A 27,993-nucleotide genomic window follows, 5' to 3' on the forward strand; every position below is an offset into this window, starting at 1 on the left:
GTGACCACATCAGATAATTGGTGCCATCAAGCTTGATAGCACATGATGGAAAAGCAGAAAAATTATGGGCAGAATTGTTATTGCCATCGTGAGAGTCACCAGTAGTAACATCGGAGCTTGGCATGGTTGATCAATCAAGAGAAAGATCACCAAAGCAAGAGGTAACCAAAAAATTTGGTGAAGAACTTGAACAACCGAAACCGGCAGAGAGTGGTTCCAACAGCAAAGAGATGGCCTTGAAAAATACTGCCAATAATACTCAGCTCCAGAAATACCAAGAAGAATGAAGAAGCCACGATCAAAGGAAGAACCAGCAAAGGTCGAGTGCAAGGAAACCCTGCAAAAAACGATAGCAGGGAAAACTTGAAATCTGATCGAGCTTGAGTCTGGAGCAGCAAGAGACCGGGATTGGCCCTGTGAATCACCAACTAGCAAGCAGGGATTGGCCCTGATAAATCGTCATACAAGGATGGCCTTGTAGATCAGAAAAAGGCACAGAAAAATCTGTGAAAAGGGAAAAAAAAATCGCAGACCTCTCAAAGCATGGGAGAAATTCCCGCAAGTGATTTAGATTATGAGAGGCATATCAAAGGAGAGAAAAGGCTCATGGTGGATTAGTAAGAGCCCACCGAGAGCAATGAAAGAGGGTGGTGGTGGTGGAGATGCCAAACCAAGAGATGAGGAGAGAAAGAGATCTCGGTTTTGGTGGTGGTGCTAAAAACGAGAAAGAGAGAAAGAAGAGATGGACCAAGATTAGGCTTTTTGAGTAACCCAATCTGATGCCATGTTGGAATAATAGAATGACTTGTGTCTAATGGGACACAGGCCAGCTTTATTTATAATATGGAGGAGAACATTCCAGAATATGAGTACAAGACATTAATACCCCTACGACATAGATATGACATAAATACCCTTGTACCACATTTTACAACACAACGATAAATAATCCCCTTCCTGGAACACTTTTGAGATACCTCAATATACGATAGGCTGCCTCCCAATGAACTTGCTTAAGTATCTACATAAACTGACTAATCACACCAACAACAAACGAAATATCATGACAAGTAACATTAAGATATATAAGCTTGCCCACAAGTCTTCGATATTGATGCTTATCTGCATAATCCTTGTCATCAAATACTCCAAGTTTGACATGAGGATCTATAGGAGTGGCTTACAGCCTAACATCCCTATCTCGCTTAGAAGATCAAGAACACTTCCGTTGAGACAAACTGAGGCATTTCTTACTATAAATAACCTCAATACCAAAAAAGTAGTGGAGAATACCCAAGTCTTTCATTTGAAAGTGTTGTTGTAAATAAGTTTTAACTAGTAATCCCAGACACGTCATTGCCAGAAACAATTATATCATCAACATAAACAACCAATATAATAACTTTAGGAAACTATCGTCGAACAAAAATTGAGTGATCTGACTAACACTAAGAAAAACCAATATGCAGCAACAACTTTACTAAATTTATCAAACCATGCTTGTGGGGACTGTTTGAGCCCATAAATGGCTTTGTGCAGCCTACAAACTTTTTGAGTCCTCCCCTTTGAGCAACATACCTAGGAGGTTGCTTCATATTGTTGGTTTGATGACTATGACTTTTTATATCGAATGGGACATAGGCCAGCTATATTTATAATATGGAGGAGAACAATCTAGAATGTGTCCACACTAAAATACCCCTAATGACAATTCTACCCCTGTACCCATATTACAACACTCTCCCTTAATTTGGTGCATATATATCACACATGCCCAACTTGCAAACAATAGGATGAAAAAGTTTCCACTAAGTCCTTTAGTAAAGATATCAGCTAATTGTTCATTGCTAGAAACAAAAGGCACACGAATAAGACCTGAGTCCAATTTCTCTTTGATGAAGTGACGATCGATCTCCACATGTTTCGTCCGATCATGCTGGACAAGGTTGTGAACAATGTTGGTGGCAGATTTGCTGTCACAATAAAGCTTCATAGGAAGTGTAACAGGGACAGCCAAATCGGTGAGAAGACCCTGAAGCCACAGAAGTTCACAGATGCCGTGAGCCATTGCACGGAACTCTGCTTCAGAACTAGACCGAGCCACAACAGCTTGTTTCTTACTCCTCCAAGTGACAAGATTACCACCAACGAAGGTTCCATAACCTATGGTAGACCTCCGATCATCGGGAGAACCAGCCCAGTCAGCATCCGTAAAGGCCTCAACTTGGAGATGATCATGAGGAGAAAAAAGGATGCCACAACCTGGGGTGGACTTTAAGTAACGGACGATGCACAACACTACTTCCATGTAAGTAGAGTAAGGATCATGCATGTATTGGCTGACCAAACTGACTCCATGAGCAATGTCAGGACGAGTATGTGAGAGGTAAATCAATCGCCCAACTAATCTCTGGTAACATCCCTTATCAACAAGATCTCCTTCCTTGCTACCCAAGTGACAGTTAGCATTAATAGGAGTATCAACTGACTTGCATCCCAACATACCAATCTCTACTAGAAGATCAAGCACATACTTCCGCTGAGACAGGTAGATGCCATGAGAGAACCAAGCAACTTCAATGCCAAGGAAGTAACAAAGCTGCCCAAGATCCTTAATCTCAAATTCCTTGCCCATATATTGTTTGAGGCAAGAAATTTCTTCAACGTCATCACTGGTAACGACAATATCATCAATGTATACAATCAAAACTGCAATCTTTTTACTAGACTGCTTGATGAACAAAGTATGATCAGCATTGCTTTGAGAGTAACCTGTAGTGACCATAGCTATGTGGAAATACCCAAACCAGGCACGAGGTGACTGCTTCAGCCCATATAAAGCACGCTTCAACTTGTACACCTTTCCCTGTGTTTTTGAGCATGTAAAACCAGGAGGAATGTCCATGTACACCTCCTCCTCACGTTCCCCATGAAGGAACGCATTCTTCACATCCAGTTGTTGTAAGTCCCAACCTAAATTAGCTGCACAGGATAATATAACACGGCTGGTGTTCATCTTGACCACTGGAGCAAATGTCTCCTGGTAATCCATCCCATAGATCTGGGTAAAGCCTTTGTAACCAGCCTAGCTTTATAATAATCTACTGTACCATCAACCTTCTGCTTAACTGTGAATACCCACTTGCAACCAACAATCTTCTTTTGTGGAGGAAGACAAACCAGATCCCATGTGTCATTTTTCCTTAGTGCCTGCATTTCTTCAACCATAGTTGCATGCCATTGTGAGTCTACAATAGCTTCCTGCCAATTCTTGGGAATAGAAGTAGAGGGCAAGGACACAAAACTAAAATAGGAGGGAGAAAGTGAGTCATAAGAAACAGCCTTAGCAATAGGATGTAATGTACATGACCTAACACCTTTGCGAACTGCAATAGGTAGATCGAGAGAGGGATCAACAAGAGAATCAACATCAACATCAGAAATGGGAGGAACATTACCAGAATCCATGGGAGCAGGATCAGGATCAAGAGGTGGCAATTGGCGCGGTAGAATGGGTGCAGTAGTGGCTTGATTCTGCTGGTGTTTGAGAACATAGACATGTGTCTCGGGTATGGGTTCCTGAACTGTAGTAGTGAAAATCTCAATCTCCCCCTGAACAAGAACTAGAGGTTGCAGAGCATCCAGTGTAAGAAGCGGCACATCTTCAACTGAAGAAGGCTCCCCCTGAAGAGGTGTCGCAGGATAGTAGGCAGCGGACTCAGGAAAAATGACATCCATAGTTGTAAACCAACGTCTGGATGGAGGGTGATAACACTGGTGGCCCTTCTGAGTAGCTGAGTAACCCAAAAAAAAATACACCGAAGGCCACGAGGGTCGAATTTGCCATGGGAATGATGATCCCGAGCATAACACACACAATAGAAAATTTTTGGAGGAACCGGACACATAGCAGGGCTCTAGAGAACATCCAGAGGAGAGCGGAAGGCAAGGACCTCAGAGGGCACGCGGTTGATCAAAAAAATTGCAGTAAGAACGAAGTCGCTCCAGTATTGGGGAGGGACATGCATCTTAAACATGAGAGAGCGAGCAACCTCAAGCAGATGGCGATTCTTCCTTTCAGCAACTCCATTTTGAGCAGGAGTATCAACACAACTAGTTTGATGGAGAATCCCATAGGCAGCAAGGTAAGACTGAAAGGATCCCTCGAAGTATTCACGACCATTGTTACTCCGAAGAATCTTCACAGTAGCTGAAAAGTGAGTTTGTACCATACGATGGAAGTGCTGAAAACAATGGAAAACCTCCCCCTTGGTGTGCATCATATAAACCCAAGTGGCTCGAGAGTGGCAGTCGATGAAAGTTACAAACCAACGAAAGCCAGTCATAGAAATACAACGGGACGGACCCCAAATATCAGAATGAATTAAAGAAAAAGGAGTGGCACTTTTATTATCAGAAATATAATAACGAGTTCGAATTTGCTTGGCCAAAACACATACCTCACAAAAAAATTTATTCGAATTACATTGCTGAAAAGAAGGAAAGATCCCAACTGAAGTCCCTAATGGTGGATGTCCCAAACGGCGGTGCCACTACATTAACTCAAAAACGGGAGGCGAAGAAGAAGTCTGAAGAGCTTGACCAGAGACCAAAGAAGGGCCATCATCAAGCAGATACAGACCATTGTGCACTCTACCAGAGCCCATCGTTGCCCCTGTCACCAGATCTTGAAACACAATGAGAAGGCAAAAAAGTGGACTTTGCAATTCAGATTGGAAGTAAGACTAATAATGGACAATAAATTAGTAGGAAAAGAGGGAACATGCAAAAATGAAGAAAGGGACAAAATAGGAGAACACCAAACAGAACCTTTCCCAGAAATGGTAGAACAAGTCCATTGGCTAAACGAACCTTGTCTTTACCAGAGCAGGGGGTGTATTGAACAAAAAGGTTGGAAGAACCGGTCATGTTATATGATGCTCCAGAGTCGATGATCCACGGGGATGTGGAGACAGATGCACTATGACCACAAAAGGGATACATGAACTGGCAAGGTTGGAGTCAGCAATAGCAACAGCAGAGGCAGAAGTGGCAGATGTAGGTGTAGGTGGCTTCATCCGAGTAAGAAGACGACGAAAGGCACGGAGTTCAGCTGATGATAGTGTAGAGCCAGCTGGTGTATTGTCAGACACCTCTATGGTTGGCCTGGCTGGAATTGCCACGACCTCTACCATGGCCACGATTAGAGGCATCAGAAGGAAGCCTGAAGAAACAGATTTGAATTAGGTTAATGCTTGAATGATTAGTTCATCCCAAGCACATTGTATTTATAACTATAATGAAATAGTAAAAATAATTACATAAGCAATGTGGGATTAAACCACATAAGAAACTAACAAATAATAAAGGAAAAAAGTCCAGAATACCCCCACGGTATTCTGGCCCAATATAACTAACACTCCTCCTCAAGTTGGAGCATATATATCATGCATGCCCAACTTGACTAAGATAGGATAAAACAGCTTGCTACTCAATCCCTTAGTGAACACATCAGCTAGCTGATCAGAAGACTTCACAAAGGGAACACAAATGAGGCCAGCTACAAGCTTCTCCTTGATGAAATGTCGGTCAACCTCTACATGTTTCGTGCGATCATGCTGGACAGGGTTATGAGCAATACTAATAGCCGCTTTATTGTCACAATAAAGCATCATTGGAAGATGGACAACAACACCAATATCCTGCAATAACCCTTTAAGCCACAGAAGTTCACAAATTCCTTGTGCCATTGCACGGAATTCGGCTTTAGCATTAGACCTTGCCACAACATTCTGCTTTTTGCTCCGCCAAGTGACAAGGTTTCCACCCACAAAGATCGATAGATGTCAGGGTTTTGAAAATATTGGTGAATTTTAGAAGAGAATTATTGGTGAATTTCAGAAGAGAATTATTGGTGAATTTCAGAAGAGAATTGACAACTCCAACATGATCACCTATACAAGGGGAAGGTCCACAAGAGGGCAATTGCATCCCACTATAGCACTAGTACCCATCCAATTGCCGGCTCCAGACACAGATCCTACATCTCCTGGTAATCCTTCCGACCTACCGATTGCACTTCGCAAAGGTACTAGGACTTGCACTTTACATCCCATATCTCATTTTGTTTCGTATAACTCTCTTTCTCCCTCTTTTCGTGCATTTGTATCTTCTCTTTCCCTTGTTTCAGTTTCTAGAAATTGGCAGGAAGCATCTACAGATGGAAAGTGGAAGTTAGCAATGTTGGAAGAAATGAGAGCACTACACAAAAATAATACGTGGGATCTTGTGGCTCTTCCTCCGGGAAAAAACCAAAGCTGGTGTAGATGGGTCTTCGTAGTTAAACGTAAGGCGGATGGTTCGGTGGACAGCACAAGGCACGTTTGGTTGCAAAGGGTTTACTCGGACTTATGGAGTTGACTATCGTGAGACCTTTGCACCAGCCGCAAAGCTCAACACTGCCAGGGTGTTGTTATCTCCGCAAATCTTGGGTGGGGTCTTCAGATTAGATGTCAAAAATGCCTTTCTCCACGGGAGCTTGAGGAGGAGGTATATATGGACATTCCACTTGGTTTCTCGATGACAGGACTAAGGCAGGTGTGTAAATTAAGCGTGCCCTTTATGGCTTCAAGCATCACCCAGGGCCTGGTTTGGCAGATTTCGTAAGGCTATGATTTCAGCAGGTTACACGCAGAGCAATGCTGATCACACTTTGTTTATCAAACGACTTGGTGACAAGGTTACTCTTCTTGTAGTCTATGTGGATGATATTGTGATTACTGGTAATGATGATGCTACAATTAGGGATTTGAAAATTCTTCTTGGCCGTGAGTTTGAGGTCAAAGATCTTGGTCCCCTAAAATATTTTCTAGGGATAGAAGTTGCTTGATCTTCAAAGGGCATCTTTCTTTCTCAAAGAAAATATGTCCTTGATCTATTGACTGAGACAGGGCTACTTGGCTGTCATCCTTCAGATACTCCTATGGAAGCTACTACGAAACTTAGGGAGAAAGAGGGTGAGCCGGTTGATAAGGGTGCCTATCGCGTTAGTAGGCAAACTAATCTACCTTTCCCACACACGCCCGATATTGCGATTCTTTGTAAGTTTGGTGAGTCAGTTCATGCACGATCCATATTCCTCTCATATGGATGCGGTCCGTCGTATTTTGAGGTACTTGAAGTCTACTCCAGGAAAGGGAATTCTTCTATCTGCCAATGGTCACTTGAAGGTTGAAGCCTATACTGATGCCGATTGGGCTGGTTCTCTTGACAGGAAATCTATCTCTGGCTCTTGTTCCTTTGTGGGTGGAAACCTTGTAAGCAGCGAAAAGCGAGAATGTTGTGGCAAGGTCTAGTCTTGAAGCGAATTCGTGCAATGGCACAAGGAATTTGTGAACTTCTGTGGCTTAGAGGGTTATTGCAGGATATTGGTGTTGCTGTCCATCTTCCAATGATGCTTTATTGTCACAATAAAGCAGCTATTAGTATTGCTTATAACCCTGTCCAGCATGATCGCACGAAACATGTGGAGGTTGACAGACATTTCATCAAGGAGAAGCTTGAAGCTGGCCTCATTTTTGTTCCCTTTGTGAAGTCTTCTGATCAGCTAGCTGATGTGTTCACTAAGGGATTGAGTAGCAAGCTGTTTCATCCTATCTTAGTCAAGTTGGGCATGCATGATATATATGCTCCAACTTGAGGGGGAGTGTTAGTTATATTGGGCCAGAATACCCACGGTATTCTGGACTTTTTTCCTTTATTATTTGTTAGTTTCTTATGTGGTTTAATCCCACATTGCTTATGTAATTATTTTTACTATTTCATTATAGTTATAAATACAATGTGCTTGGGATGAACTAATCATCCAAGCATTAACCTAATTCAAATCTGTTTCTTCAGGCTTCCTTCTGATGCCTCTAATCGTGGCCATGGTAGAGGTCATGGCAATTCTAACCAGGCCAACCATAGAGGTGTCTGACAATACACCAGCTGGCTCTACACTATCATCAGCTGAACTCCGTGCCTTTCGTCGTCTTCTTACTCGGATGAAGCCACCTACACCTACATCTGCCTCTTCTGCCTCCGCTGTTGCTATTGCTGACTCCAACCTTGCCAGTTCATGTATCCCTTTTGTGGTCATAGTGCATCTGTCTCTACATCCCCGTGGATCATCGACTCTGGAGCATCATATCACATGACCGGTTCTTCCAACCTTTTTGTTCAATACACCCCCTGCTCTGGTAAAGACAAGGTTCGTTTAGCCAATGGACTTGTTCTACCATTTCTGGGAAAGGTTCTGTTTGGTGTTCTCCTATTTTGTCCCTTTCTTCATTTCTGCATGTTCCCTCTTTTCCTACTAATTTATTGTCCATTATTAGTCTTACTTCCAATTTGAATTGCAAAGTCTACTTTTTTCCCTTCTCATTATGTTTCAGGATCTGGTGACAGGGGCAACGATGGGCTCTGGTAGAGTGCACAATGGTCTGTATCTGCTTGATGATGGCCCTTCTTTGGTCTCTGGTCAAGCTCTTCAGACTTCTTCTTCGTCTCCCGTTTTTGAGTTAATGTAGTGGCACCGCCGTTTGGGACATCCACCATTAGGGACTTCAGCTGGGATCTTTCCTTCTTTTCAGCAATGTAATACGAATAAATTTTTTTGTGAGGTATGTGTTTTGGCTAGCAAACTCGAACTATGGGGCTGTCTCGTGCGGAACGAGATCTTAGTCCCACATCGCCATCGAGGATAGCTCTCAGGCTTATATGTGGTTGCCAACCTTCCCCACAGTAGATCTCGTTTTCCCAGTGCTTGTTGTTGCCGACTTCATCGGTATGCTCAAGCCGATTGCTCGTGGGGGTGATGGGGCTGTCTCGTGCGGAACGAGATCTTAGTCCCACATCGCTCATCGAGGATAGCTCTCTGTGCTTATATGTGGTTGCCAACCTTCCCCTGGTAGACGCGTTTTCCAGGTGCGCTGGCATATTCAGAGTTTTTCATTACTTGCGGAACTTGTTTTACAAACTGAGCAGATCAGCTGCTTAAATAGAAAATCACAACTAATACAATCAAACAGGAACCAAGGTTACTTGTGGACTTTACAAACCAACCAAGGTTACTTTTTGACAAAGAACCTTAACTATAATTACAAACCAACCAAGGTTACTTTTGGACTTTACAAACCAACCAAGGTTACTTTTTGACAAAGAACCTTAACTATAATTACTGTGCCATACTATGGTTACTTTTTGACAAAGATAAGTACAGGACAAAGACTTGAATAGTAAAAGACAAACCGGGACAATGACAGACACTATAGTGACATGCATTAATCTGTGTCGAAGTCGGTATCACTGGTGTAAGGGATGAACATGTCCAGTGCGTGGTCCACTTCGAACTCCAGGTGTTCGCTCATGATTCGCCGAATGACTGGGTGCTGTAACTCGTTGTTGACGTCCCAAGCTGTACGGGTGCCGCGAAGTAGGCAAGCTGGTAGGGTTGCAGGATCAACATGGTTGTAGGAGCACATGGTGGTCATGAAGGTGTACCATCGTTCTTTGTGAGTCTCTGAATCATCACGATGAACAAAGAGATCTTCGGAACTGGTGCCATGGAGGGAGAAGGTCGGATCATAGGCAATGAGATTGTGATCCAGGATGGGGGGTGTGACCAGGTGATAATGGATGAAATCAGGTAGTCGATGGAAAATATAGGTGACGAAGGGGTCGTCATCAAGAGCAGAGAGGGATTGAAGCCATTGAGGTATGGGAGCAAAGAGGCAGAGAAAACGGGCTAGATACTGAGGTCTTTGGAAACGAAAGTAAACAGTGCCAATAGGATTAGAGAAGATGGTGGAGACTGTGCTGAGATAGTGATAGAGAGTATGACGGTTGAAAGTGAGAGCAACTGTGTGAACAGCAAGAAGGTGCCAGAAGAAAACGACACATTCTTTATCGAAGAGGGCCGGGTTGATGGTGAAAGGAGTAAGGAAAGGGAAATCTGGGTGACAGACTACCCAATCATACTGAAGGCCATTATGATGGACCATGGAGGTAAGAACGGACTGATAGGTAGAGATACTATTGGTCCTGAGGGTACGAAGGGAAATATTACTGAAGAGGGATGCTGGGAGAGCCGGTAAGAGGTCAAGGAGTGGATCAGGTGGATCAGGTTGTGGTGGAGCTGATGAGGAAGCTCCAGGGGTAAGGGGCATGCAAAGGACAGGGATGGAAGAAGATAATGGTAAATTCTTCTTGGTCCTGGAGAGGAAATCTGCGAGGACATTATCTTTGCCTTTGATGTGACGAACCTTGAAAGACCATTGTGAGAACCACTGTGCCCATCGTAGTAGCTGAGATTCAGGGAGCTGCTTCTGCTTGAACTGTAACATCTTTGGGAAAGCTGTCATATCCATCTCGATCTGGAATGTATGGCCAATAAGAAAGAACTGAAATTTCTCAATTCCACGATGGACTGCAAGAATCTCTTTGAATGTGGAATGGTAGTGCTGTTCGGATGATTTGAACATGCCACTACGGTATCCGCATATACGTCGTATCTTGTCTGGGGATTCTTCAAGTAGAACCGCACCCCATTGGGTATCACTGGCATCAGACTGTAGAATACGAAGTCCTATAGAGGGAATCTGGAGAGTTGACAATGACTGGGCCAGGGCTTTCAGATCTTTGACTGCCTGGGTATGAACAGAGGACCAGGGAGGTGCATCCTTTCTGAGGAGTCGGTGAAGATGATTTGTGAATCGGACCTGGTGAGGTAAGAACTCGGTCATATAATTGATGATGCCGAGGAACTGCTGCAACTCTTGCTGAGTGAAACGGCCATCTGAGAACTCAAGGAGGGAGCGACCAATATGAGGCTGGAGTTGGAATTGTCCTTTGGATACAGTAACACCGAGAAAGTCAATAGTGTCGACTGCAACTTCCATCTTTGTGGGTGAGAGCATTATACCATGGGCTATGGTGATGTCCAAGAACTACTGTAATAGAAGAGCATGATCTTCCTCTGTATCGGAGAAGAGGAGTATGTCGTCTATATAGATCAAGGCATGTTCTTGCATAGGAGCATAGATTTGTAGCATAGCCTATTGAAACGGGGAAGGAGCCACCTTGAGGCCAAAGGGGAGAACTGTCCACTGGAAGTGTCCACCAGGAATGCAGAATCCGGTTTTGGACCTGTCGTCTGGATGAATTCCTAGCTGCCAAAATCCTGCTGTGAGATCAAACTTGCTGAATATCTTCGCCTTGGAAAGTTGAAGTAGAAGGGCAGGCCTTGTAGGTAATGAGAATTTGTCATCAGCCAGAAATGCATTGAGGGGCTAATAGTTGATTACAAGTATCAGTTTGCCATGCTTCTGTTCAGCTCTTTTGTTCACATAGAAGGCCTTTCAAGCCCAAGGGGAAGATGTCTTCTCGATGAGACCTTGAGCTTCCAGGAGGGCAACTTATTTGTCTTGCACTATTTGGTGAGATGTTCGGGCTTCATACAGTGAGTGAGCCGCTTTGGTAGGATTTGCATCTTCATTCTTTTTTAAGGGGAAGACGGATGAAGAACTTTGGAGTTACTGCCGCGAGGGGATGATCGCATTTGGTGAAAGTGCATGATTCTCAGCTACAACGGAGGATCAATTGTTCTTTAATATACGCAATAGGAGTGATTAGTAGCAAATTAGGAACTTGATTGTCCAAGGGATGAATTGTTTTGTGGCGAGACCATGTATACTCCATCGAGGCGAGGTAACCGATAAAGGATGTCGAAAACCAATAAGGGCATCACGGCACAGGGAAGAGAGGATCCTAGAACTATATGACACAAGGTAAAGAGAGGGGAATAGTTGAAGCGGATAGGGTTTTTGGAGATGAGGTTGATCAAAAGGTTTGACCATCGAGCTGCAGTGAAGAAGCATTTATGAGGTTTCAATATTCGGAAGGAAGGGCGTGGGAGCTAATAGTTGTGTGGAACAACTGTTGTGTGCGTAGCCAATAACTTTGATAAGGCGGTCCCTACGTGGTAGGAGAGATGGAGAGACAGCTTGAGGAAGCGGGGTCTTGGTGAGCAAGCAAAGCTGGGTGACTTAGGGAGGGTTAGGGAGAGAGGACAAAGGAGAGGCCATCGGGCGAGATGGGGTCAAATCCATCGGACTCGGATTCGGGAGGAGGTATCCAAGTCTTCGTCTTCCCAATTTTCGAGGACAACAAGAAGTCCAGGGAGAAGTCATCATCTACAGAGTAAGAGGGATTCAACATCTGCATCCGGATCATCATGTGATGGAAAAAGAAGCGGCATATGCATCAATTTAGCTTGCTTGGCCTTGTCAGGGGCAATGCGAGCAAATGGCCGATTTTTCCACCGCATGCAGCATCTGGTAGAGGTCTTCCCGAAATTTCTTTCGCTTGAAGAACTTATAGAACTCTCTTTGCTGAGACCTTTGTTGATGCTTACCTTTGAACCGATGAAATCTCGTGAGTACCATTTTTCTTGTGATTCTTCTCCTGACGGGAACTCCGATCTTGGAAGTGGGACTTCTTCTTAGAGGGACAAAAACAGTCTTTGTCTTTGTACTCGATCTTAAGATGGGATGTGTCACAAGCATCGTCCTTAAGCTTAGCGAGTGGTCTTTTCCTATTGCTTGAAGAATAGCTGCTGATCACATATCTTCTGCAGGGCACTTGCAAGGATCTCTTGATAGAGAGGCGACCGATAGGAGCTTGATCACTCGGAGGCCAAAATGTTGCTAGGATTTTACGGCCTCTTTTCCCAAAGGTTAGGGAAAGAATTGAGGAGCAGCTTGTTTCATATTCCGGGGTCATCTAATCCTCCGAGGATGTAAAACGGTCTAACATCCGTGTATAGTGCTTAGCGAGATCAGCCTTACAAAGGAGCTACACTTTATCCGGAAGTACTCTCTCGGGCCTCGACCCGCTGTCTCAATGGGTCCAATCATTTCATAACAATCGTGCGAGAAGACATCAAAGGAACGAGTCCACCGGAGTCCCGATAACCACCAGGGCCAGAACCATTCTCCGAGGGTTCCCGGGATCGGGCCAAGAACTCTTAACTGTGCGTCGTGGCTCCAGACCAACATTCGCAGATACCAGGCATAACTCAAACCGCTCGGGCCAAGAAATGGGAGACCATCAAGCGAATAGTTATTTAGGTCCCGATTGCAAAAGGACTGGGAGGAGTCGCCCGAGGGGAATATGAGAGGTGCGGGCGGCCCGGGTTGTCAGCTGTGGTGCAGATCAACCTCACTGTTCTCGTGGACGATAGGTTCGTTGGAGCTCGGGAGGCATCGGTGCCGGGGATGGGTTTGGTATGCAGTGGGACTGCGGGAACTGAGGGAGTCGGAGTTGAGAAGGAGGAGGCAACTTTGGCCATGGACAAAACAGGTATGGTTTTAGGTTGAGTCAGTGGTCAACTCGAGGAGGAAAGTATCGAGGTATTAGTATTTTCGGGAGAGGAATACAGAATAAGTCAATCGGGGTATCGAGGTTTTGATGCCGGGAGGGAAACAAAACTAAAGGATCCCTGTCTGGCGCGGTCGGTAAAAGGTTGGAAGGTAGGTCGAACCGCCGGGTTTTTGTAGGGAAATAGGAGTGGGTTGGAAAACGGGTTGTTGAGGAGCGGGAATAGGATGTATGAGATCTCTTAGGTTTTGAAGATTTGGCTTTGAGGGTAGCTAGATGTCTCTCTGGTCCTGTAACTCCTTGAGCATATGGTTGGGAAGCTATGTGGGGCTGAATACTGTAGTAGATAGGGGTTGTAAATGATTCGGGAAAAGAGTGGGGCTTACGAAATGGTTGAGTCGAGCCAATCGAAGCTGTTCTTCCTATGATTTCTTTTCCTTTCTCGGCCGAGAGATTAGAAAGGAGGCATAGCAGGGAGTCCTTAGCGCGTCGTAGCTATAGTTATTAGCTCTTGGTAGGGAGGGCTTCAATCCGTGTTTTGATGCCGGATGTCGGATTCATTACTTGGCGGAGAAGCGAAGTATGGTGCTCTTATAGGAAGAAGCTTGTTGAATGCAGTTACGGACCGGACAGCATTTTCTGCGCGATTCGGTTGTGCTTGGCCAAGCGAGGGGTTGGTAACCATCTGTCCCATATTATCGAGACATTAGGGGAGTAACTTTCCATTTGTGGTGGCGGCGATCAACATCTTCAGTAGTCAGCGTGGGAGGGAAATTTACTGATCCCTTCCGAACTAGAAGCCATAAAACAAGGAATGGGCACTGGATGCTGCCCCACAACATCACGGGGAGCGTTGGAGGGAAGGCGAGCCGAGATAAACTGGTTTGCATGGCGTGACCGGTGGAGGAGATGGAGCTGGCGGCGGAGAACAGACCCAAAGAAGGGGTTTCTATTGCCATAGTCCACATAAACGATATCCGCCACGGTCTTCTCCAAGAGGTCCAATGTTGGACAGCCCCGATAACGAGCTCGTAGGGTCCGGCCGCGCTTTTCTTCTTTGGCCGGAGGGGAGGAGGCCGAGATCTTTGTCAAGATCGCGGCGCCGTCCAACCACTTTGGGATGCGAAGGAAACAGGTCACATATTACAGGCTTGGGTATGACAGGGCGGCCATCTTCAGAGGCCGATGACTGGATTTGTAGCCGTTAGAGGCGGAGAAGGTGGGATGTTACGAGTCTGTAAGCCGTGATCCATGACTCAGGAATGAGTTCGAGCGGGGCTACTCTGTCGACTGCCGAGGTACAGAGTAATAGTGGGATCCGACCTCACCGTCTGACGAAAGAGCCGCATCGTTATCAAGAATCCGAGATTGAGGTTCACGGCATGGTTTTAGAAGTCACCCGGTAGTGAAGAGCCGCTATCCTCTGCCTCTTTCCGGCCCGCGTCCAATCGATCAAACGCCAAGCACGGGCAGTTCGGATCTTGCGAGAAATATGAGTTAGGTACACCGATAAAAAGCAGTGCCCTCGAACCATCGTGATGGTCGATGTGGGAAATTCGAATCGGTGCCCGGAAGATTAAGGCGCCCGGCAAGCGGCCGGGAGACCCTTTTCGCCGTGGAAGGTAATGGCAATCTTAGCGACCAAAGGGAGATGGGTGTAACCGAAGTGGATCCATGCCGATCAACTCAAGATGTGCGCGGGAAATATCGCTCTTCGCCACTAGCACGACTCGATTCTGAGAGAAAGGAGGAGCCTGGACGTCCTCCTTTAGACCTTGAGTCCTTTTAGGAGATATGATCGTCTCCGATCTTCGAAAGTAACCGAGGTAGAAGGCGGGGAAAACATCGTAAGGGTTTATGATGGGAAAGTTAGTTGGGTGAATTTCTTTGTCAGCCAGGTATAATTAAGTTCATATAAGTAGTCTACCTTGAGGCAATGAGATGTTTTAAGGGTACTTGGGAGCGGTAGTGCGGAGGTTGTAAACTCATGATAAAAGGAAGAAAGATGTCTTCCGAATCCTTGAGAGATCGCACACCTTTTATACGGTATGAGATGGGAACAGAAACTTGTAGTGGATGATGAACAGATGTCCTTCGTCTGACCAGACCGGAGGTAACCCGAGTGTGGTTACACCCATCTCCACCTTGTGAGTAAAACCTTCTTGCCTTCTGTTCGACGGAGCTACTGCTCCCTGGCCTGCTATGCTCCGTGATGATGATGTTTTATATTTTACAGCCTAAGTATGCTTTCTGCCAGTTACCCGTCTTGACGGATCCTACTGCATCGAGAAATAGGTGTGTGTGGTGTCTTGTTGTCTTCTTCTCCGACCAGGTTGGTAATGTCCCTTGAGTAAGGTGTGGGTGCAGGCGGAGATCGCTGCTAAATCCCGTACCTTTCGGGTTACCTTGGTGCAGTCGAGAAGGACACATTTCATCATCAGCTATGTTCTTGTTCCCATCTTATAACGATAAAAGGTTCGGTGCATCTCACGAAGGACGGAAGACATCTCTCCTCCTTTTATCGTGAGTTTACAACCTCCTACTCATTGCTCCCGTTACCCTTAAAACATCTACGTACCTCACAGGTAGACTACTTATATGAACTTAATTATACCCGAAATGAACAAATTCAATTGAACTTAACTTTCCCATCATAAATCCTTATGATGTTTTCCCTGAGTCTTCTACCTCGATTACCGGAAGATCAAGACGATCATATCTCCTAAAAGGACTCAAGGTCACAAAGGAGTACGTCCGGGGCTCCTCCTTTCTCTCGGAATCGGAGTGTTTGCTAGTGGTAAAGAGCAATATTTTCCTATGCGCACACGAGTTCCGAGTTGATCGAGCTAAATGGATCCAGCTTCGGTTACGCCCATCTCCACCTTGCGTCTTTATCAGATTGCCATTACCTTCCACGGCCGAAAAGGGTCTCCGGTTGCCATGCGCCTTAATCTTCTGGACACCAGATTTGGGAATTTCCCACATCACGACCATCACGGACGTTAACCCACTCTGAGCGATAGCAGCTGCCTTCTATACGATGTACCCTAACTACAATATTTCAAGATCCGAACCTACCTCGATGCTTGGCGCTTTCGATTGATTGTGACAGTGCGCCTTAGAAAGAGGCAGCAATAGCGGTAATCTTCACTACGGATCTGCTACGGACTCCAAAACCACGCAAAAAACTTGAACCTCGATCTTGGATTCTCCAAACATGCAGCCCGTTCGACAGACGGCGAGGATCGGATCCCCACTATTACTCACACACCCCTTGCCCCCCCCACGCCCCCCGCTCCCAAACTCATTCTAGATCACGGATCCCCCAAAAAGCCAACTCATAACATCCCATGCTACTCCGCCTTACGGCTACAATCCACTATCACCCTTCAAGATGGTCGCACACTCACATACCCAAAGCCTCGCTAATATGTGTACCATGTTTCTTCGGCATCCTCAAGAGTGGTTGGGACGACGCCGACGATCTTCGACAAAGATCCTCGACCTCCACCTCCGATGCCAAAGAAGAAAAGCGTCTGACCCTCTACGGCTCATTATTAGCGGCCGTCCAAATGTTGGACCTCTGAGAAGACCGTGGCGATATCGCTTTATCGTAGACTAGGCAAAGCAAACCCCTGTTCTTTGGGCAGCAGTTCTCCCCCCCGCCCCCTCCATCTCCTCTACCGGTCACGCCTTACCGCAAACCAGATTTATCTCCGGCTCCGCCTTCCCCTCCAACGGCTCCCGGGTTGATGTTATGGCAGAACACGAGATCCAGCAACCCATTCCTTATTTTATGGCTTCTAGTTCGGAAGGGATCAGCAGAAATTTCCCTCCCACTTCTGACTATGAAGATGCTGATCGTCGCCACCACAAGTGGAAAGTTACACCCCCTAATGTCCTTGACAATATGGGATAGATGGCTACCAACTCCTCAGTTGAAGCACAACTGAACTAGCCAGCAGAAAATGCTTTGGTCCAGAACCAGTATCTGAACAAGCTTCTTTCCTATCAAGAGCACCATACTCTTGCTCTCCGGCAGAATGAATCCGACATCCGTTACCTCAAAACACGGATTGAAGCCCTCCACCAAGAGCTAATGACTATAGCTATGACGGTGAAGGACTCTGTTATGCCTCCTTTCTAATCTCTGGCCGAGAAAAGGAAAAGAAACTGTTGGAAGAACAACTCAGATTGGCTCAGACTCAACCATTTCCGTCAAGCCCCACTCTTTTCCCTGAATCATTTACAACCCCTATCTACCATGAGTATTCAGCCCCACATAGCTTCCCAACTGCTATGTTCAAGGAGTTACAGGACCAGCAGAGACATCTAGCTACCCTCAAAGCCAAATCTTCAAAACCTAAGAGATCTCATACATCCTATTCTGCTCCTCAACAACCTGTTTTCCAACCCACTCCTATTTCCCGACAAAACCCACGGTTCTGACCTACCTTCAACCTTTACGACCTGACCAAGCAGGATCCTCTAGTTTTGTTCCCTCGAGGTTCCTCCCGGATCAAAACCTGATACCCCTGATTCAGCTTATCCCGTTATTCCTCTCCCGGAAAATACTAATACCCTCAGTACTTTCCTCAATCAGTTGACCCTGACTCAACCTAAAACCATACCTGTTTTGTCCATGGCCAAATTTGCCTCTGTTACCTCCTTCTCGGACTCCGACTCTCTCGGTTCCCAGTCCTTTACCGCATACCAAACCCATCCCCGGCGCCGGATGCCTCCAGGGCTCCAAGCTGAACCTATCGTCCGCAAAGCGGCAGCAAGTGAGGTTGATCTGCACCACAGCGGCGATAAACCCGGGTCGCCCTACGCCTCCCATATTATTCCCCTGAGCGACTCCTCCCGTCCTTTTGGCTATCAAGACCCTAAATAACTATTCACTTTTGATGGTCTCCCATTTCATAAATGGCCTTGAGCGGATTTCGAGAGGAGTTTCATGCCTCGATTTCTATGAGAAATGTTGGTTCTTTGGAGCCACGAGGCGATATGCGTAATTACCAAGTCTTGGCCGTACCCATGGAACCCTCGAGAATGGTTATGGCCCTTAGTGGTTATCGGCAACTCCAGTGGACTCAAATTCCTATTGATGTCTTCATCGCACAATTATACAATGAAATGATTGGACCCATTGAGAACAACAGAATCAAGGCCCGAGAGGAGTACTTCCAAATAAAGTGTAGCTCCTTTCAGAAGGCTGATCTTGCTAAGCACTATACACGGATGTTAGACCGTTTTTACATCCTTGGAGGATTAGATGACCCAAATATGAAACAAGTGTTCCTCAATTCTTTCCCAGAACCTTTGGGAAAAGAGGCCGTAAAATCCTTACAACATTTTGGCCTCCGAATTGATCAGCTCTATCGGTCGTCTCACATCGAGATCCTTAGGTGCCTGCTTGAGGTTATGTGATCGGTAATTATTCTTAAGCAATGGAAAAAGACCACTCATAAGCTTACAGATGCTTGTGACACATCCCATCTTAAGATCAAGTACAAAGACAAAGACTGTTCTTGTCCCTCTAAGAAGAAGTCCCACTTCTCCAAGATCAGTTCCCGTCCAGAGAAGAATCACAAGAAAAATGGTACTCACAGATTTCATCGGTTCAAAGGTAAGCATCAACAAAGGTCTCAGCAGCAGCCCTATAAGTTCTTCAAACGAAAGAAATTTCGGCAGAAGACCTCTACCAGATGCTATGCGTGTGGAAAAATCGGCCATTTTGCTCGCAATTGCCCTGACAAGGCCAAGCAAGCTAAATTGATGCATATGCTCGCCCCCTTTTCCATCATTTGATGATCCGGATCTTGAGATGTTGAATCCTACTACTCTGTAGATGATGACTTCTCCCCGGACTTACTGTTTGTCCTTGAAAATTGGGAAGACGAAGACTTGGATACCTCCTCCCCCGAATCCGAGTCCGATGGATTTGACCCCATCTACCCGATGGCCTCTCCTTTGTCCTCTCCTAACCCTCCTAAGTCACCAGCTTTTGCTATCACCAAGACCCCACTTCCTCGAGCTAGTCTCTCCATCTCTCCTACTACATGGGACCGCCCTATCAAAGTTATTGGCTACTTTGACACAGGTTGTTCCACAACCATATTAGCTCCCCATGTCCTTCCTTCCGAATATTGGAAACCTCATAAACAGTTCTTCACTGCAGCTGATGGTGAAACCTTTTCGGTCAACCTCATCTCCAAAAACCCTATCCGTTTCCAACTATTCCCCTCTCTTACCTTGTGTCATACAGTTCTAGGATCCTCTCTTCCTGGTCGTGATGCCCTTATTGGTTTTGACATCCTTTGTCAGTTACCTCACCTCAGATGGAGTATACATGGTCTCAGCTACAAAAAGCAATTCATTCCTTGGACAACTGTTCCTAATTTGCTACTAATCACTCCTATTGCAGATATTAAAGAACAATTGATCCTCCGTTGCAGTGCTGAGAATCATGCAGACTTTCTCACCAAATGTGATCATCCCCTCTGGCAGAACCCAAAGTTCTTCATCCGTCTCCCCTTAAAAAAGAATGAAGATGCAAATCCTACCAAAGCCAGTCACTCTGGTATGAAGCCTGAACATCTCACCAGTGCAAGACAAGAAGTTGCCCTCCTGGAAGCTCAAGGTCTCATCGAGAAGACATCTTCCCCTTGGGCTTGTGAAGCCTTCTATGTAAACAAAAGAGCTGAACAGAAGCGTGGCAAACTGAGACTTGTAATCAACTATCAACCCCTCAATGCATTTCTGGCTGATGACAAATTCCCATTACCTACAAGGCCTGCCCTTCTACTTCAACTTTCCAAGGCGAAGATATTCAGCAAGTTTGATCTCAAAGCAGGATTTTGGCAGCTAGGAATTCATCCAGACGACAGGTCCAAAACCGGATTCTGCATTCCCGGTGGACACTTCCAGTGGACAGTTCTCCCCTTTGGCCTCAAGGTAGCTCCTTCCCTGTTTCAACAGGCTATGCTACAAATCTATGCTCCTATACAAGAACATGCCTTGATCTATATAGACGACATACTCCTCTTCTCCGATACAGAGGAAGATCATGCTCTTCTATTACAGCAGTTCTTGGACATCACCATAGCCCATGGTATAATGCTCTCACCCACAAAGATGGAAGTTGCAGTCGACACTATTGACTTTCTCGGTGTTACTGTATCCAAAGGACAATTCCAACTCCAGCCTCATATTGGTCGCTCCCTCCTCGAGTTCTCAGATGGCCCCTTCACTCGGCAAGAGTTGCAGCAGTTCCTCGGCATCATCAATTATATGACCGAGTTCTTACCTCACCAGGTCCGATTCACAAATCATCTTCACCGACTCCTCAGAAAGGATGCACCTCCCTGGTCCTCTGTTCATACCCAGGCAGTCAAAGATCTGAAAGCCCTGGCCCAATCATTGCCAACTCTCCGGATACCTCTACAGGACTTCGTATTCTACGATCCGATGCGGTGATACCCAATGGGTGCGGTTCTACTTGAAGAATCCCAGGACAAGAATACGAGCGTATATGCGGATACCGTAGTGGCATGTTCAAATCATCCGAACAGCACTACCATTCCACATTCAAAGAGATTCTTGCGAGTCCATCGTGGAATTGAGAAATTTCAGTTCTTTCTTATTGGCCATACATTCCGGATCGAGATGGATATGATGACTTTCCCAAAGATGTTACGATTCAGCGAGCAGCTCCACTGAATCTCGGCTACTACGATGGGTACAGTGGTTCTCACAATGGTCTTTCAAGAGTTAGTCACATCAAAGGCAAAGATAATGTCCTCGCAGATTTCCTCTCCAGGACTAAGAAGAATTTACCATTATCTTCTTCCATCCCTGTCCTTTGCATGCCCCTTACCCCTGGAGCTTCCTCATCAGCTCCACCACAACCTGATCCACCTGATCCACTCCTTGACCTCTTACCGGCTCTCCCAGCATCCCTCTTCAGTAATATTTCCCTTCGTACCCTCAGGACCAATAATATCTCTACCTATCAGTCCGTTCTTACCTCCATGGTCCATCATAATGGCCTTCAGTATGATTGGGTAGTTTGTCACCAAGATTTCCCTTTCCTTACTCCTTTCACCATCAACCCGGCCCTCTTCGATAAAGAATGTGTCGTTTTCTTCTGGCACCTTCTTGCTGTTCACACAATTGCTCTCACTTTCAACCGTCATACTCTCTATCACTATCTCAGCACAGTCTCCACCATCTTCTCTAATCCTATTGGCACTGTTTACTTTCGTCTCCAAAGACCTCAGTGTCTAGCCCGTTTTCTCCGCCTCTTTGCTCCCATACCTCAATGGCTTCAGTCCCTCTCTGCTCTTGATGACGACCCTTTCGTCACCTATATTTTCCATCGACCACCTGATTTCATCCATCATCACCTGATCACACCCCCCATCCTGGATCACAATCTCATTGCTATGATCCGACCTTCTCCCTCCGTGGCACCGATCGAAGATCTCTTTGTTCATCGTGATGATTCGAGGCTCACAAAGAACGATGGTACACCTTCACGGCCACCTGTGCCTACACCTCCTCCAACCCTACCCAGCTTGCCTACTTCGCAAAGACCCGCCTGACTTGGGACGCTCAACAACGAAGTTCGCACCGATCATTCGGCGAATCATGAGCGAACACCTGGAGTTCAAAGTGGACCACGACTGGACATGTTCATCCCTTACACCAGTGATACCGACTTCGACACAGATTAATCCATGTCACTATAGTGTCTGTCATTGTCCCGGTTTGTCTTTTACTATTCAAGTCTTTGTCCTGTACTTATCTTTGTCAAAAAGTAACCATAGTATGGCACAGTAATTATAGTTAAGGTTCTTTGTCAAAAAGTAACCTTGGTTGGTTTGTAATTATAGTTAAGGTTCTTTGTCAAAAAGTAACCTTGGTTGGTTTGTAAAGTCCACAAGTAACCTTGGTTCCTGTTTGGTTATATTAGTTGTGATTTTCTATTTAAGCAGCTTGTCTGCTCAGTTTGTAAAACAAGTTCCACAAGTAATGAAAAACTCTGAATATAAATTAGTCCCACATCGCTCATCAAGAACAGCGTCCTTTTCTGATAATAAAAGTGCCACTCCTTTTTCTTTAATTCATTCTGATATTTGGGGTCCGTCCCATTGTATTTCTGTGACTGGCTTTCGTTGGTTTGTAACTTTCATCGACGGCCACTCTCGAGCCACTTGGGTTTATATGATGCACACCAAGGGGGAGGTTTTCCATTGTTTTCAGCACTTCCATCGTATGGTACAAACTCACTTTTCAGCTACTGTGAAGATTCTTCGAAGTAACAATGGTCGTGAATACTTCAAGGGATCCTTTTAGTCTTACCTTGCTGCCTATGGGATTCTCCATCAAACTAGTTGTGTTGATACTCCTGCTCAAAATGGAGTTGCTGAAAGGAAGAATAGCCATCTGCTTGAGGTGATCAGAAGGAAGCCTGAAGAGGTGGCGAAGAATAATAAGAAAGGGACTCATGGAAAACAACATCCATGCTAACCATGGTACGGCGGGAAGGGGGATGGTAACATTTATATCCTTTCTGGGTTGGAGAATAACCCAAGAAAATACAACGGAGTCCTCGAGGTTCAAGTTTGCTGGGAGATTTAGTGTCTCGAGCATAACACACACAACCAAACACCTTGGGAGGCACACTAAAGGAGGAATTACCAATTAAAACATCAGAGGGGCTACGGGAGTAAAGTACCCGGGATGGCAGCCTATTGATGAAATAGGCTGCCGTGATAACCGCATCCCCCCAATATTGAGACGGGACATTCCTCGCATGAACATTAAGGCTCACGGCCATTTCTAACAAGTGGCGGTTTTCCTTTACGCCACACCATTCAGGCGGTATCAACATGACTAGTCGATGAATGATGCCATGGTCAGCCAAATATTTTGAAATTGTGATTCTTTATACTCTGTTCCATTATCACTTCTCAATATTTTGAGAGTTGCACTGGGCGAGTTTGGACCATTTTATGAAAGTGTTGAAAGCATGAAAAAACTTGATTTTTGGTGTGCAAGAGATAAACCCATGTGTTCCTAGAATGACAATCAATGAAAGATACAAACCACCGATGGCCAGAAATAGAGGGTTTCCGATTAGGGCCCCAAACATCAGAATGCACTAACTCAAAACAAGAAGAACTTCTTTTATTTAAAATAGGATAATTTGAACGTGTCTGTTTGGCCAGAACACACGCCTCACAAAAAAAGTCATCCTTATTATGTAGGGTGACCAAACTAGGAAATAAATGTGCTAAAATTCCTCAAGGGGGGTGACCTAACCGAGAGTGCCACGGGTAAAGTTCAGAAGAGACCATGGAGTTCTGGTGCAGTGGAGAAGGTAATGGTGGTGGAGAGAAGCGACCATCATCAAGCAGGTATAGCCCACCATGCACTTTACCCAATCCAATCGTCTTCCCAGCGGCCAGATCCTGAAACACACAATGAGAAGGAAAGAAAGTAACTTTGCAGTTAAGATCACAAGTAATACTACTAATGGAAAGAAGGTTAGTAGTAAAATTAGGAATGTGCAAAACAAAAGTTAAGGGAAGGGAGGAGGTGCAGTTGATGATTCCCTTTCCAGAGATAGATGAAAGAGAACCATCAGCTACCTTGACCTTGTCCTTCCCAGAAGTAGGAGAGTATCGATGAAACAAACTAGAGGAACCGGTCATATGATCTGTAGCCCCAGAATCTATGATCCAAGGATGGGAGGCTACAGAAGCACAATGACCGCCAAAAGGAATACCTGACCGACAAAGTGTGAACCTAAATGAGCGGAAGAATTGGCAGTAGTTGATGTAGTAGAGGTAGCAGCAGCGGAAGACCTCAGCATACGTCGGAATGCCTGTAGCTCATCCTGGGATAGACCAGGGTCAGTAGTAAGGTCTGTAGTAATAGCCTCAGTTTGATGGGCCTTGGGCTTTGTCTTTGTCTTGGTCTTGGCAGCCCGTTTTGCTTCAAAGTCAGCTGGTTTCCCATGAAGTTTCCAGCACCTCTCCTTGGTGTGATATGGTTTGTGACAGTGCTCACAAACAACAGTCCCTGTAATAGAATCACCAAGAGAAGCAGTGCCAATGGGTGTAGGAGTAATGGGGGCAGCAGCCTTGAGAGCAGATCTGTCAGTAATAGGAGGATGTAACATGGCAGCCCTACGGTTCTCCTTAGAAGAAACCAATGCATAAGATTGTTCAAGTGTGGGAAAAGGTATATGGCCCAACACTTGAACACGAATGGGATCATACTCCATATTCAAACCAGCTAAAAAATCGTAGACTCTGATCTTGTCCACATGTTTCTTATAAGAGGCAATATCAGCAACTGTAGAGGGGTGAAAATTAGAGTAATGATCCAACTGTTGCCACAGGCTGCGGAGAGAAGCATAGTAGTCCGAAACAGAAAGGTCTCCCTGAGTAGTGTGAAGGACCTTCTTTCGAATTTCATAAACTTGGGCATCATTGCCAAGCTGTCCGTAGGTCTCCTTGCAAGCAGCCCAAATCTGGTCGGCAGTGTCCAGAAGAAGAAAATTATGCTGTAAGGCTGAAGTCATAGAGCCTATGGGGTAGGACATGAGAACACCATTATTGGCCAGCCACTTAGTCTGATCAGGGCCTTTATCACTAGGCTTAACAATAGTGCCATCAATATGGTCAGTGAGGCCACGGCCAGCAATGGCAAAGGAGGCTGATCTAGACCACAGAAGGTAATTTGAGCCATCCAGTTTGATGGGGTTAGGTGGAAAGCTGTGATAATCTGTCTTGTGATTGCCATCATGAACAGAAGTAGCGATAGAGAGTTGGTAGAGTCACCCATACCGGCAGCAGAGAAGGTCAAACAAGCTTCAAGTAAAGTCCCAAACAAATAGAACCAGCAGCCAAAGAGAACCTTGATCGATTATGGTTTTTAGGGTTTTGAACAAAACCCTAAAGTGATGGAATCGATGGAGGAGCCTAGGCTACAATAAATAATATCAAAGTGGCTGAAAGACTGAGGTAGAGAAGTCCTTAATACGAGAAACACATCTGCAGAAAAATTCAGATCCAAAAAACAGGTGCAGCAGCCCAATATCGATAGAGTTAGGGTTAAAAAACCCTGTAATGATGAGATCGATCTCAAGGTCTTCACACACCAAAAACAGATCTGTAGAAGCTGATATAGCTGTCGAAGAAGCCCTTATAAGTGAAGAAAAAACCTGCAACAAAATCAGCAACAGTGGACAGCAATAACCCTAAGATCGATAGATGTTAGGGTTTTTTCAAAACCCTGATAATGGAGGAATCGATCTTAAGGAAGTCTTCAATCTTGAGGAATAATTTCTGAACCAATAAAACAACAATTCTGCAGCAGCTTCTAGTCTTCAAAGAGAGGAGAGGAGCCCTTGTATCTGATGTAGAAGCAATCTCCAAGAAGGAACTGAAGAACCAATATCGCAGCAGTGTTGATTGGAGTCTATCGGACAGAATTACAAGTCATAAATGAGGTAATGGGGGCAGCAACTGGATCGCATGATTACCTCATCAGTGCTGCCCTATATGGGAATGAAGAACAAGGGAGAAGAAGGAGAGAACTAGAAGAGAAGAAGATCGAGAGAGAGAAGAAGAACAAAAATCGAGAAAAATTGGTGTCCCTAGTTCGAAATCTGCTTTGATACCATGAAGAAACAGATTTGAATTAGGTTAATGCTTGGATGATTAGTTCATCCCAAGCACATTGTATTTATAACTATAATGAAATAGTAAAAATAATTACATAAGCAATGTAGGATTAAACCACATAAGAAACTAACAAATAATAAAGGAAAAAAGTCCAGAATACCCCCACGGTATTCTGGCCCAATATAACTAACAAAGCCCATGAAGTTTCCAGCATGGTATGACGCTCCTTACCACAATATTCACATTTCACAGGGGCCTTAGTAGAGGACCTGCCAGATCGTGGGGTATCACTACGGGGTTGAGAGCTAGAAACAAGGGCTGACCGCTCAGGAGGAGCTGGAATAGGTCGGGGTAACATAGTGGTACAACGGCTGTCTTCAAGTTGAATCATGGAATAGGCTTGCTCCAGAGTAGGGAAGGGGTCACGACTCAAACGTGAGCACGAAGCTGATCGTACTCACATTCAAGCCTGCCAAGAGGTCGTAAACCCTGATTTTATCCTACCGTTTTTCAAAACCAGCAACATCAGTGGAGGTAGTAGGCTGAAACTCCTCATAAAAATCCAACTCCTGCCACAGGGAGCATAGCTTGGAATAATATTGTGACAGAGTCAACTCGTTTTTGCTATAGTTCATGAACCTTCTTGTGGAGTTCAAAAACTTGGGCATCATTCCCAACCTGGGAATAAGTATCCTGGACAACCTTCCAAATTTTAGCAGCAAAGTCCAACAACAGTTAACCACGAGCTATCTGAGGCTGTATAGAATTGATAAGAAATGCCATAACGAGGGAATTTACACATTCCCATTTATCAACAACAGAACCTGCAGTAGTAGGCCGAATATTATCGTCAATAAGGTACCCGTAAATCCGTAATAACCACGGGACTTGATCGAACAAGGCAGGAAAGGAAAATTCCCCTGAGTTAATCCTTCAGTCCCAGTGGAGGCAGTAGAAATCTCCGAGGATCCAGGCATGGCGCAAGGCGCAAGGCGCAAGGCGCAAGAGAGAGCCATAGAAAAACTCAGTAGACAAAAAAATCGATTTCTTGGGTATGGACTCTGTAAAATCAATGAAGTAGGGTTGGCCCTGAGTGGAGACGACAACTAATGATGGTCCTGTGATAAACCAAAGATGTGGAGGAACCTTGAAACAAAAAAAGAAAGGCAGGGCTGGTCCCTAGAAGAAATTGGTAACAGGTTGGCCCTGAAAAACCGATATTCAGCCTTGAAGAAGGAAAAGCAGGGATTGACCCTAAAAAATCTACATACAGGGTTAGCCCTATAGATTGAAAAAACACAGGAAAACCTGTGGAAGGAAAAATCAATAAAATCTCTCAAATCATGGGAAAAAAATCCCATGAGTGTTTAGATCTTGAGAGGCATCGCCAAAAGAGAGAAAAAGCTCTGGGTGGACTAGGGGAGACCCACTGAGAGCAGTTAGAAGGGTGGTGGTGATAGTGGGAGATGCAAACCGAGAAGAGAGGGGGACTCGGCTGTGGGTAGTGGAGTCACCAAAATCGAGAAAGGGAGAAAAAGAGCTGCGGTTAGGGTTTTAGATCAGAATTCCTTCTCTGATACCATGTTGGTTTGATGAATATGACATAAGTCGAATGGGACATTGGCCAGCTTTATATATAATATGGAGGAGAACAATCTAGAATGTGTAGAAGACTAAAATACCCCTAATGACAACCCTACCCTTGTACCCATATTACAACACATATAAACTTCCTCCCACAGGTCACCATACAAAGAGGCATTCTTGATGGAGGTCAATCAAGATTGACAGCCAAAGATATCAAGATTCACATAGAATTCAACCTAGCAACTGGCAAAAAGGTCTCAAAGTAGTCAATCCCATAGGTCAATGT

General features: G+C 45.1%; 1 protein-coding gene and 2 long non-coding RNA genes across 4 annotated transcripts in view; 1 reads left to right on the top strand and 2 right to left on the bottom strand.

Moving 5' to 3' along the window:
- The window catches only part of LOC122670638 (E3 ubiquitin protein ligase DRIP2-like), a 57,148-nt gene that overhangs the window by 7,517 nt on the left and 21,638 nt on the right, over window positions 1–27,993 (bottom strand). The window lies entirely within an intron of this gene.
- Window positions 1,464–27,888, bottom strand: LOC122670665. The gene is made up of 3 exons (XR_006334237.1): window positions 27,843–27,888; window positions 20,783–20,786; window positions 1,464–1,589 (listed from the first exon to the last, which is right to left on the bottom strand). It is a non-coding gene; the product is annotated as an uncharacterized LOC122670665 (long non-coding RNA).
- LOC122670661 lies at window positions 4,954–12,660 on the top strand. Its single transcript, XR_006334235.1, has 3 exons — window positions 4,954–5,049; window positions 9,977–9,978; window positions 12,648–12,660. It is a non-coding gene; the product is annotated as an uncharacterized LOC122670661 (long non-coding RNA).

The sequence above is a fragment of the Telopea speciosissima genome, chromosome 1, assembly GCF_018873765.1.
Source record: "Telopea speciosissima isolate NSW1024214 ecotype Mountain lineage chromosome 1, Tspe_v1, whole genome shotgun sequence".
Taxonomy (NCBI): Eukaryota; Viridiplantae; Streptophyta; class Magnoliopsida; order Proteales; family Proteaceae; genus Telopea; species Telopea speciosissima.